Here is an 11,331-nt window from a genome sequence, read left to right as displayed (position 1 = left end):
CGACGGTCGATCCGCCTTCGTCCGACGAACGCCCGCGGGCACTGAGCGCTCTACTACCCCCGGCGGTGAGAGGGAAGAATGGTGACCGCCTCGCCCACAGAGCACGCACTAAACCCGGCGGCACCCTCAGCATAGCGGGCGTCTCCACGTTCAATCCGCCTTCGTCTGACGACCGCCCGCGGGTACTGTGAGCGCTCTACTACCCCGGCGGTGAGAGGGAAGAATGGTGACCCCTCGCCCCCGGACCACGCACTAAACCCGGCGGCGCCCTCGGCACAGCGGGCGTCTCGACGGTCGATCCGCCTTCGTCCGACGAACGCCCGCGGGCACTGAGCGCTCTACTACCCCCGGCGGTGAGTGGGAAGAATGGTGTCCGCCTCGTCCCGGCCCCAAGACCCCCGTACCCGATGCCTGAACCGTCTTCGGAACGAGTCTCGTCGCTTGATTTGGACATCAGTCTCTATCTCGGATCGCATAGGAAGATAAATAAGGTAGGTACGAGTGCCACCCTCTAATTCGGATAGTATTGCAGACATTTTGAAGATTCGGTAGATTTGGGCGCTAGTAGGTTGTTTTATTTATGGAATATCTTTGTAAAATGTAATGGAAGCTCAATGTTTGAACCGCAAGACAAAATTTGAACTCCATCATCAATAGCAATTTAATTAATCGTTTTTTTTAAAAGACTTAACAGATATATAGTTTTATTGTCAGACTTAAAATATTATTATTTCAAATCTCTAATGCTGGAATGGATTGCTTAACCGTATTTTATAATTTAATTAATTAACAAGCAATCGTCCAAGAACATGCGACGATCAGACCTTCTTTATTTTGTAAAACTTGACCCACCCAGTTTCATAGAAAAAAAAAAAAAAAAATACGGAAACACTTGTAGAGTACAAGCTCGTGACGATCAATATTCGATATTTTGTAAAAACTGAAATTTTCACTGTCTTTGTCTCTAATAAGGTTAAATCGATCCCTGAATCCTGAGAATATATATCCTGTAGCAGATTTACGTGTATCAACATCACTTGCAAATTCTGAATCTGAGTATCCAACAAGATCATCACTTCTCCATATTTTATACACAAACTTTTACTATTTATTAAATACCTAATTATTCGTTTAACAGTGTTTACATGTTGTGAACTTGGATTATTAACATCTCTGCTTAATACATTGACAGAAAATGAAATATCTAGCCTTGACACTAAACTCAGAAATAGTAAACAGCCTATAGCCTCTATAAGGAAAATTAACAACATTTTCATCATATTTTTTTGTAATAATCATCTGCTAGAGTGGATTTGCTTGACTCATACAAAACTTCTCAATAATCTGATTTATATAATTTTTTTGATGAATGTATATACTGTTACTAGCTGTGCCCGCGGCTTCGCCCGCGTTGAAATCAGTGTTTCACAAAGTTTTACCAGCAAACTTCTAGTGAAACTTTTAGCGGACGTCTACTTACTATAATCTACCTACCTACCAAATTTCATCTTTGTCCATCCTGGTAGGATTAAAAACCACTGGATGGTCCCAGCGATTTTTGAGTTCTCGTGATGAATGAGTTAGTGACCTTTCTCTTTTATATATATATAGATTACGATACATTATTTGGACACCTCCTCACCATCTATAGAGCATACATTTTAAATTTCAAGTCTCTTACTCAAAAACGTAGGACTTTCATATAAACTTCCAACCCCCATTTTATCCCCTTAAGGGTCAAGTTTCGTAAAAGCTGGTCTTAACAGATGTTTACACCCTATAAGGAACCTACCTGCCAAACTTCAAGTTTGTGGCTATTATAGTTTCGGAGATTTCGTGATGAGTGAGTTAACCTACCATCCCCCGTTTTAACCCCAAAGGGGAGTTGATTTCTAAAGATACATTATTTGGACACCTTCTCACCATCTATAGAGCATACATTTTAAATTTCAAGTCTCTTATTTCAAAAACATAACACTTTCACACAAACTTCCAACTCCCGTTTAACCCCTTTAGAGGTCGAGTTTCATAAAATCCCTTCTTAATAAATGTCGACACTTTATAAGGAACCTACCTGCCAAATTTCAAGTTTGTAGCTATTATAGTTTCGGAGATTTTGTGATGAGTGAGTCAACCTACCATACCCCGTTTTAACCCCAAAAGGGAGTTGATTTCTAAAGATACGTTATTTGAGCACCTCTTCACTATCTTTAGAGCACACATTTTAAATTTCAAGTCTCTGACTTCAAAAACATAGGACTTTCATATAAACTTCCAACCCCCGTTTTACCCCTTTAGGGGTCGATTTCCGTAAAGTCCGTTCTTAACGGATGTTTACGTCTTATAAGGAGCCTACCTACCAAAATCAAAGTTTGTAGCTGTTATAGTTTCAGAGATTTCGTGATGAGGGGGTCAACCTACCATCCCCCGCTTTAACCCCAAAAAGGAGTTGATTTCTAAAGATACATTATTTGGACACCTTCGAACCATAGAACTTTCATACAAACTTCTAATTCCCGTTTAACCCCCTTAGTGGTCGAGTTTCATAAAATCCCTTCTTAATAAATGTCGACACTTTATAAGGAACCTACCTGCCAAATTTCAAGTTTGTAGCTGTTATAGTTTCGGATATTTCGTGATGAGTGTGTCAACCTACCATACCCCGTTTTAACCCCAAAAGGGAGTTGATTTCTAAAGATACGTTATTTGAACACCTCCTCACTATCTTTAGAGCACACATTTTAAATTTCAAGTCTCTGAATTCAAAAACATAGGACTTTCATACAAACTTCCAACCCCCGTTTTATCCCCTTAGGGGTCGAATTTCGTAAAATCCGTTCTTAGCAGGTGTCTACGCCATATAAGGAACCTACCTGCCAAATTTTAAGTTTCTAGGTGTTATAGTTTCGGAGATTTTGTGATGAGTGGGTCACAACCTACCATCCCCTGTTTTAACCCCAAAAGGGAGTTAATTTCTAAAGATACATTATTCGAACACCTTCTCATCATCTATAGAGCATACATTTTAAATTTCAAGTCTCTTACTTCAAAAACATAGGACTTTCATACAAACTTGCAACCCCCGTTTTACCCCCTTGGGGGTCGAGTTTCGTAAAATCCGTTCTTAGCGGATGTCTACGTCATATAAGGAGCTTACCTGCCAAATTTCAAGTTTGTAGGTGTTATAGTTTCGGAGGTTTCGTGATGAGTGAGTGACCTTTCGCTTTTATATATATTATAGATTATAGATTTATACGCTCTATTTGCTACAATATATTTAAATCTAATTCTTTTATTTTAACAACTTGTTTTTGAAATATTCAATTAAGTTTTTTTATTTGAGGATATTATAAGAGCATCATCTACATAAATTATTAAGAATAATCCCCTCAAAGAATCCTATGTAAATACGATTATCCACTTGAAATTGAACAAAACCATATTTGATTAAATACTCTGAATATTTTATTCCAGCATCTAGAAGCTTGTTTTAAACTATACAGTGATTTATTTAATTTTAATACAAAATCATCTCTAATTGAAAAACCATCAGGTATGTCTATAAAATGTCCTCTTTGAGATACCCATACATAGGCAGTCTTTACATCAAACTGTTGTATTTCTAAATTATACTTTGCAGCAATAGAAAGTAAAATTCTCATAGAGTCATAACGAGTTGTTCAGCAATAATTATTTGTGTAATATTTTTCCTTGTGCTTGGGACATGATGTTCATCAAAAATTACATTTCTTGATATGTTTATTTTCTTTGTATTTATATCATACATTCTGTAGTTAATGTTGTCATAACCAACAAGTATCATTTTATTACTTTTCCTCTCCAATTTTGTTCTTAATTGATCTGGAACGTGAACATAACTAATACTACCAAAAACCTTTATATGATCTAATTGGGGTTTGATCCCGTTTTACAATTCAAAAGCTGTTGTATTAGGAGTTTGGGTGGATGAAGTTCTATTTAATATATAAACTGCACAGTTCACAGCTTCTGCCCATAACTCCAATGGGACATCTCGTGCATACAGCACTGAACGGGCACTCTCCACTATGGTACGATTTTCTCTTTCTACACGAACATTTTGCTCTGGCGTATATGGTGCAGTTAATTCATGAACTATCCCCTCTCTCTCCAAATATTCTTTGAACACTTTATTCACATACTCTTTACCATTGTCAGTATGTACTACTTTGACATTATGCATGAATTTATTTTTAATTATTGCATTCTACTTTTTAAAGACTTCAAAAACATCACTTTTGTGTTTAATAAAATATACATGCCTGTAACTTGTTGCAGCATCTTTAAACAGTAAAAATTATCTCATATTTTGAACTGATGGGACCTTCATAGGTACATACATACATCAGTATATACCAAGTAACCAAAATTTCTCTGTCCATTGTCAATCACTTTCAGTCCTTCAAAAATACTATTTTAACTCATGTTTTTAATTAATGTCTCCTAATCTTTCATGGCATATTTTAATATTATTTTGTTTACTTTGGACCAAGTTATATGTATCTGGAACCACCTTTGTTTATGTTTAACTCATATAAATTATTTTCACTCATCCCCACTCTATTACCTTTATAAATCAGGGCATTAGTCCTTCTTTACAATAGAATAGAATTTCCGTATGATCACTCCTTCTGAGATAAATTCCTTTTCAAATTTGGAACATATAACACATCATTTAGTTCACTGGTCTCCCAGTGTCCATTGACATATCTTTTGATTAACACTTTTCCTATGCCAGATACTTCCACACATTGTTTCTTTCCCAGTGTTAATGACTTGTGGTTACATTCAAAAGTTCTTGAAAGAAATCCTTTCTAAGTGTCATGTGCCGAGGCACCACTATCCAGAATCCAACTATCTCCTACAGCATTATATGTATATTTTCCACATAAAATGCTAACATATCTGCACCTTCTTTTAGAGTTTTTCTGGTCTTGTTATTTCTTAGAGCACGACATTCTCTAGAAAAGTGATCTCTCTTGCCACAATTATAACATTCAAAGCTAGGATTATTTGGTTTATTATTTGTGCTGCTACCACTCGCTACTTGTTCATTATGTTTTGACCTTGTTTTCAATCCCCTTTTTGCCACAAGGAGAGCTGTCTCCTGTTCCTCCTGACCCGTTAGGCTCGCCTCTTCATCCAATAAAGGGGCAGTTAAATTAACAATGGTTTGTTGTTTCGGATCTAGTGACACCCAGACTTGTCGCAGTGATCTAGATGTGAGAGAGATCTTAGATGGTAATGTTCCTAATATTTTTGTTATGATTGCCATATAACTGATAGGTTCACCGCTTTCTTTCAGTTGTTTAGCTAAGGTTTTCACTTTTGAGATATGTTGAGCTACACTGTCACCTGGCGCCATTTAATATTGATAAAATTTTTCGTGTATTAACATTTTACAAAGTTCACTTTTTTGTTCGTAAATTGATTCTAGTTTTGACATAATTTCAACAGCAGTTTCGCAATTTTCTATTAACGTAATTTGTTTGAAGTCCATGGAAGAAGTTATGATAAACATCGCCATGCCATCATTTTTCAACCATTCCACACTATTTTCTTCCGGTTTTGGTATTATAATATCAATTCTCTTAGCTTTCAAAGCGCATTTTATCTAAAATTTCCATTGACGGAAATTATTTCCATCAAATTTTTCTAAATTCATCTCCTTTTTTAGGTTTTTGGAGCCGGTCATCGCTACCTTCGCTTAGTTTACTACCTCGTCCGCAATCCCTATTCTACTGCTTCTAATGGTCCCTGTTAATTGGTGGGACAAATAGTGAGGACCGCAGAGTACGGCCTCCGGTCTTGTCCTTACCCGTGTTGGGAGTGGGCCCTTTGACGGGGTTCGTCCGCACCGAAAGCTTCGACTCTGCTCCATCCGTCGACTTCCTTGTTACCTTCGGGGGCTGGACCGAACACCCCTTGTTTTTGGGAGGGGGGGGGGGATCGAAAACCAAACATCTCGGAGGCGCGTCAGAGTTATTAAAAAGACATAATGTAAAATTAATGTAATATTCCTGTCCTTCGCTTTCCGGACTTTTTCTATTTTCACCTATCCCACTTTTACGTCTACAGTATTCTTTATATCATATTTAGGGCATCATCTCCTGTCTCTTTGTTGTCTTTTAATGAGACGATCATGGAGTGCAGGGAAGCGGGCCTAGCAGCAGCTACGCTGGCGTAGTTCCTCTGGTGTGCTTCGACAGAGTCGCTGCACTTCTTCAACTGCTCCTGGAGAGCTTGCATCTTTTCATTTTTCTCCAGCAGAAGCCGAGAATGCTCCTCGAGTTTCTAGCTCAGACTGGAATCCGGGGTCACCGTGACTGTGGAGTCCCCGTCCGCCTTCCGAGCCCCTTGACCTCCAATGCAACCTACGCTTCTCCCACCAGGTCTTTGAACCTGTCTAGGCTGAACTCAATGGTGTCTCTGAGTTCGGTCTTTAAATTTCTAAACGAGGCTGCCTTGTACACGACGCCTACATGACAGAGGAGAGGCGGAAGAACAGAACGGCACTCGACGACCACGTTTAGAAACAGAGGCTCCTGTAAGTGGTCGTCTTAGGCGAGTAAGCCCGTTTTACCCTTCTCCCCTTTGGATTTTTTGCTCTTTGTGATCAAGATTTTTATTTTGTGTTGTGTATGGTTTGTAGATGTGTATGGGGCGCCCTGCGCCTTGTTGGATGCCACCTCAAACTTCTCCAAATTAGTACTCGTAGTTTCTTTACTAACAGGAGTTTCGGAAGGGTTTCCTAGAGGTTGGGTAAGATGGTAGAAATAAACAAACCTTCATGACTGTTTTTGTGCTTCTTCTAACTTCAAAAGCGTTTTTGGTGTTCCACACCATGAGGAAATACAGTAACTTAGCATCGACTCAACAAGTGCAAGATAAACGGATTTAGTTATCTTCTTTTTAGTTACCTAACGTAAGCTTTAAAATAATATTTAATTTAATTTTAAGAAATTAATAAAATAAAATTAAAATAAAGTTTAATTGTATTTGTCCTTTCGATATTAGAATACAAACAGCTGAGTTTAATATGATCGGTACTGTCGATTTTGATCGGTTATGTAATGTTTTTGGTTACTCAAAGAAAAGTCATGTATTTGGTCTGTCACATTAAGATTCAGTGTATTTTCATTTAATCATTTTATGAAAGTATAAAAAATTTGTTGTGATTATTCTTATCCTGTTCGGTCTTCATTAACGAAAGTTCTAGCATGCAAATACAGTATATATACAGATATGTAATATCAGAAGCACTTACACTATAGCTTTCAATCCCGCATTGGTTCATCTCATTTGCAGAGTTAAACATTTTTAATCCCAAAGGGATCTCAAAATTTTAATTTTAAAATTTTTATTTCGCGATTCGGTCAGCGCTTTATTAAAAAATTTAACATTCTTTTTTTTCTAACGTTTATATGAAATGCAATATATACTGATGATATAGTTGCCTCCAACTGGTGTTGCAACGTAAGTTCGGGATCAGATTTCGAAACCTCTTTATTTTCATTTGTTACTTACTTTTTCTTCATCATTGCTCTTGGACGAATTTAAACGATTAAACTTCATTCTCATTAAAGTTGTACCCATCTTTAGTTATTTTTGATCTGTCTCCGTCATTATTGGTTCCAGCCTCGAAATTATCAAGTTGTTGTTGAAAAGACTAATGTTTTTATAAAGTACCTTAAAGAACATAATTTGCAAGTTGTAAACATAAAAAAAAAAAAAAAAAAAAACGAAAAAAGGTATGAATGTTTCTTTTCTCGCCAGCAAATCCGCAAGATCTCGCACCCATAATCGCACACTCCGCGGGACTGTAATAGTCGCATGATCTCGATATACAGAGGCCTCGGCTTTCCGAGATCCGCCCATTCTAATAATATCATAAAGGAAAAATCGAAAATTTAATTTATATTTCTCATATTTATTGAAAAAACTTTCTACTCTTGATTACGTGAGACTATGTTTTTGTGTGATAACAATCTTCAGGCGACTGTACTGTATAAAAATTTATATAAACTGAGTGGTAACTCTTTTCCATTATTATTAGACATAATAATAAGAAAAAGACAACATAGATCAAAACATATTATGTTAGCTTAGGACGTTTAATATCAAGTGTACAGTACAGACGAATTATTAAATATAAATAGACACTAGAATAAAAATCTCACTTAACCACAGGGGAAATAACGGGGGTATATTATTTATATCAGACTTCCATAGCCTTCTATAACATGCATTTTTATTAGATCTTAAAAACATATGGAAAATACATTTAAATACATAAACCTAAAAAAAAAAAGTGAATTCATAGTAATATAAAGAAATAAATAAAAATAAACTAGTATTGGCTACTAATTGCAGATCTATTGCTTTAGTTACATTTAGATTCCAAATCGGTGGTAGCTTCACTTTTACAAAAATAATTTGTTTTTAAAGTTTTAATTTGTAAAATGACGATTCGAAAGTGCACTTGGAGCCTATTTGAATAAAGCTATTTTTGATTTGATTTGATTTAACCATATGCAAAAGGTCCTCGCGACTGCGTACTGCACCGCAGGTCTGCTCTCACGCTACTTAATAAAATTATTTCCTTTTGTGCACCAGCAGTACTCTTATTATTTTCTTTTTACTAAAATCGTGCTGTACGAAATAGCATTTTTCCTGCGTCAGTCGTTCATTATAATTACATTGCACGGCGTTTCTGCTACCTCGAGGTCGGTACTACTGATCTTTCTTCTTATTTTTGCTGCTTTTATAATTTTATCTCGCTTATTTTGGTGTAGTACACATATGACAACAGGCCTTTTTGTTGTTTTCAGCAAACATCGCAAATTTTAAGCCTACCTACCTGCTCTACCCTTTCTGTACCCTACTCTAGCAATCCAGTCATGGTCTATATCACGATCGTTAAGAACCACGTCCAATCAAGGAAGTTAGAAGAAGTCATAAGTTTTGAGTTTACGTTTTCAGACACTCCCAAACAATTCAAATTTGTTGCCGAGGTGCAGTTGAGATTAAGATCTTTTAGTTGATTCGGACACCTTACCTTCACGTAATCTAACCTCGCCGTCTCGGGATTCGAAATGTTTAATCCGACCGATAGCAACTATAAACGCTCTTAGTTTTTCAAGTCTTATCTTGTAGATACTTAGTGTCGCCGTGGCAACCTCAGGTTTTTTTTTTTTTTTTTTTTTTATTAGTTATGTGATATATCCACAGGCTTATTATGCCCGTGCTTTTGTTATTCCATATATTGTTATTATTATTTTTTTTTTTTAACATGCATCGGTACTTCACCGCAACTTAGAATCTAGAAGCCTTAATAACTAGTCTTAAAATTTCAAATTTCTAAAAGTCAACGCGAGTCCACTGACCAAGACTATTCTACATATTTCTTATTTTATATTCTTATATACTAATTATTTTTATTATATTTACACTTATTTGCTAACTACAATATATGTACACTTATTTTCTAACTACAATATATGTACACTTATTTGCTACTTACAATGTACACTTAACCTATGTTATTGTTAGTAGTTAGGTACTTTTTTTTTTGTGGTTAGGAATCGTTTTGTCCATTTAAATTTAATTTTTTTTTTTTTTAATTTTTATTAATATATTATATGACTAAATCCTATCTTATTTGGTAAATATACTATAAAGCCTTATCATTACAATTACATTATCCTATTCCTATACTATTACATTCAATTTTTTTATTTATATTACTTACTTTACACTTTTATCTACGCATAATTTATACTTACAATACAATAATACAATAATGTCTTCACACCTCTACATTTTTCAACATTTTGAGCACATTCTCAATGACGGCAGCATCTCTATGGTGAATGGCCATCTTGAGACTATGCTCAAGGATTTTCTTGTCCGTCATCTCCGCTGCCCTCGCCACAAAGCGACCAATTGCGTCGTCACGGTCGTCGGTGTAATAGACACAGGTGTTGGTGTGTCTAGTCACCGCGACTACAGCGTGCGAAACGCTGTTGTGGATCTTGAGCCTCCGTGTATTTGTCTGGAGGACGATGACGTCCTCATAGGTCTGGCCCTGCGCCTCATGAATGGTTAAGACGCGCGATCCCTCACCGGACCCGTATCCCTGGTCAGTCAGCAATCTCTTCTCCTCTTGCGTAAATACCAGGTACAGGGTTCGGTCCCTTCCTACAGGAATGCGCGCGCCTGTGAGACTCTCCACTCGCAAAGGTCGGATCTTTGTGCTTGAGCTGTACACGGACTTGTAAACCTCACTGATGGCAAAGGCGACATCTTTGGGGTTACGATGCGTGCACGACAACTCGCACGAAATAGTCGTTATAAGGGTTGGTCTACAATACCGCATTTCGAACAGGTTATCCCTGTCGATGTACGGCAGTTGGTTTATGTCTCCGATGAGGACTACCTTCTCAGCTCCCGATAGTCGGGCGGCCATTACTATGGCTCCGAAATGGTTCATGAGGGCTTCGTCCACCGTTAGGCGGTTGATTTTTAAACCCTCACGGAAGCCATTTACCAGAACGGAGGCCATAGTACGTACCCTTTGCTTGACCTTGTTGCCATAGCGGTGCACCAGTTTTTCTTTTAGATCTTTAGCCGCCTCGACTGTGGTCGTAATCACGACTTCCGTGTCCCCATCGAAGTCCCTGACTATTCGGGTTGTCTTGCCGCATCCTGGTACCCCGTTTATCCACTCCAGTGATGGTAGTTCCCAGGTCACGTACGGTAAGCCGGCTTCGGCCCGGTCGCCCGTGATGGTTTTTGCCATCCGTAGCATCCGGTCGCCCAGCATTACTTTCGTGCATCTCGCCACTACCACCACCGGGTCCCCTTCGGGTGTTTCAAAGGTTTGTGACTCCTCGTCATTACCCTCAGACTCGACCGCGCTCACGAAGCCTGCTGTGATGTTATATGCGGCCATATACCTACCCGACATCTTGCCCTTGAGTATTTGTCGGGTATCACTGTTGTATATGGCTGCTTCGGCTTCTTCGAGTTCCACCTCCAGTAATCTTTGGTGATCGTACTGGTAGGCCTGCATGATCTTTTTGCAGGTGGCCAAGCTTACCTCGCGGTTTGCCTTAATAATGGCCAGGAACTCGATTAGGGCGTTTTCCGCGTGTTGAAGCGGTGTGGACGCCGGTCGAAGTCTCGGTGGTGATACTTGTCCCATATCGGCCCTAGTTCGAGCGGCCGGTGACGCCGCTGGTTGCCTCGGACTATTGTCTTTGGTGAACCTGCTCAGCGCCTCCGATAGTC

This window comes from Melitaea cinxia, chromosome 11 (genome assembly GCF_905220565.1).
Source record: "Melitaea cinxia chromosome 11, ilMelCinx1.1, whole genome shotgun sequence".
NCBI lineage: Eukaryota > Metazoa > Arthropoda > Insecta > Lepidoptera > Nymphalidae > Melitaea > Melitaea cinxia.
This window is presented reverse-complemented; position numbering follows the sequence as displayed.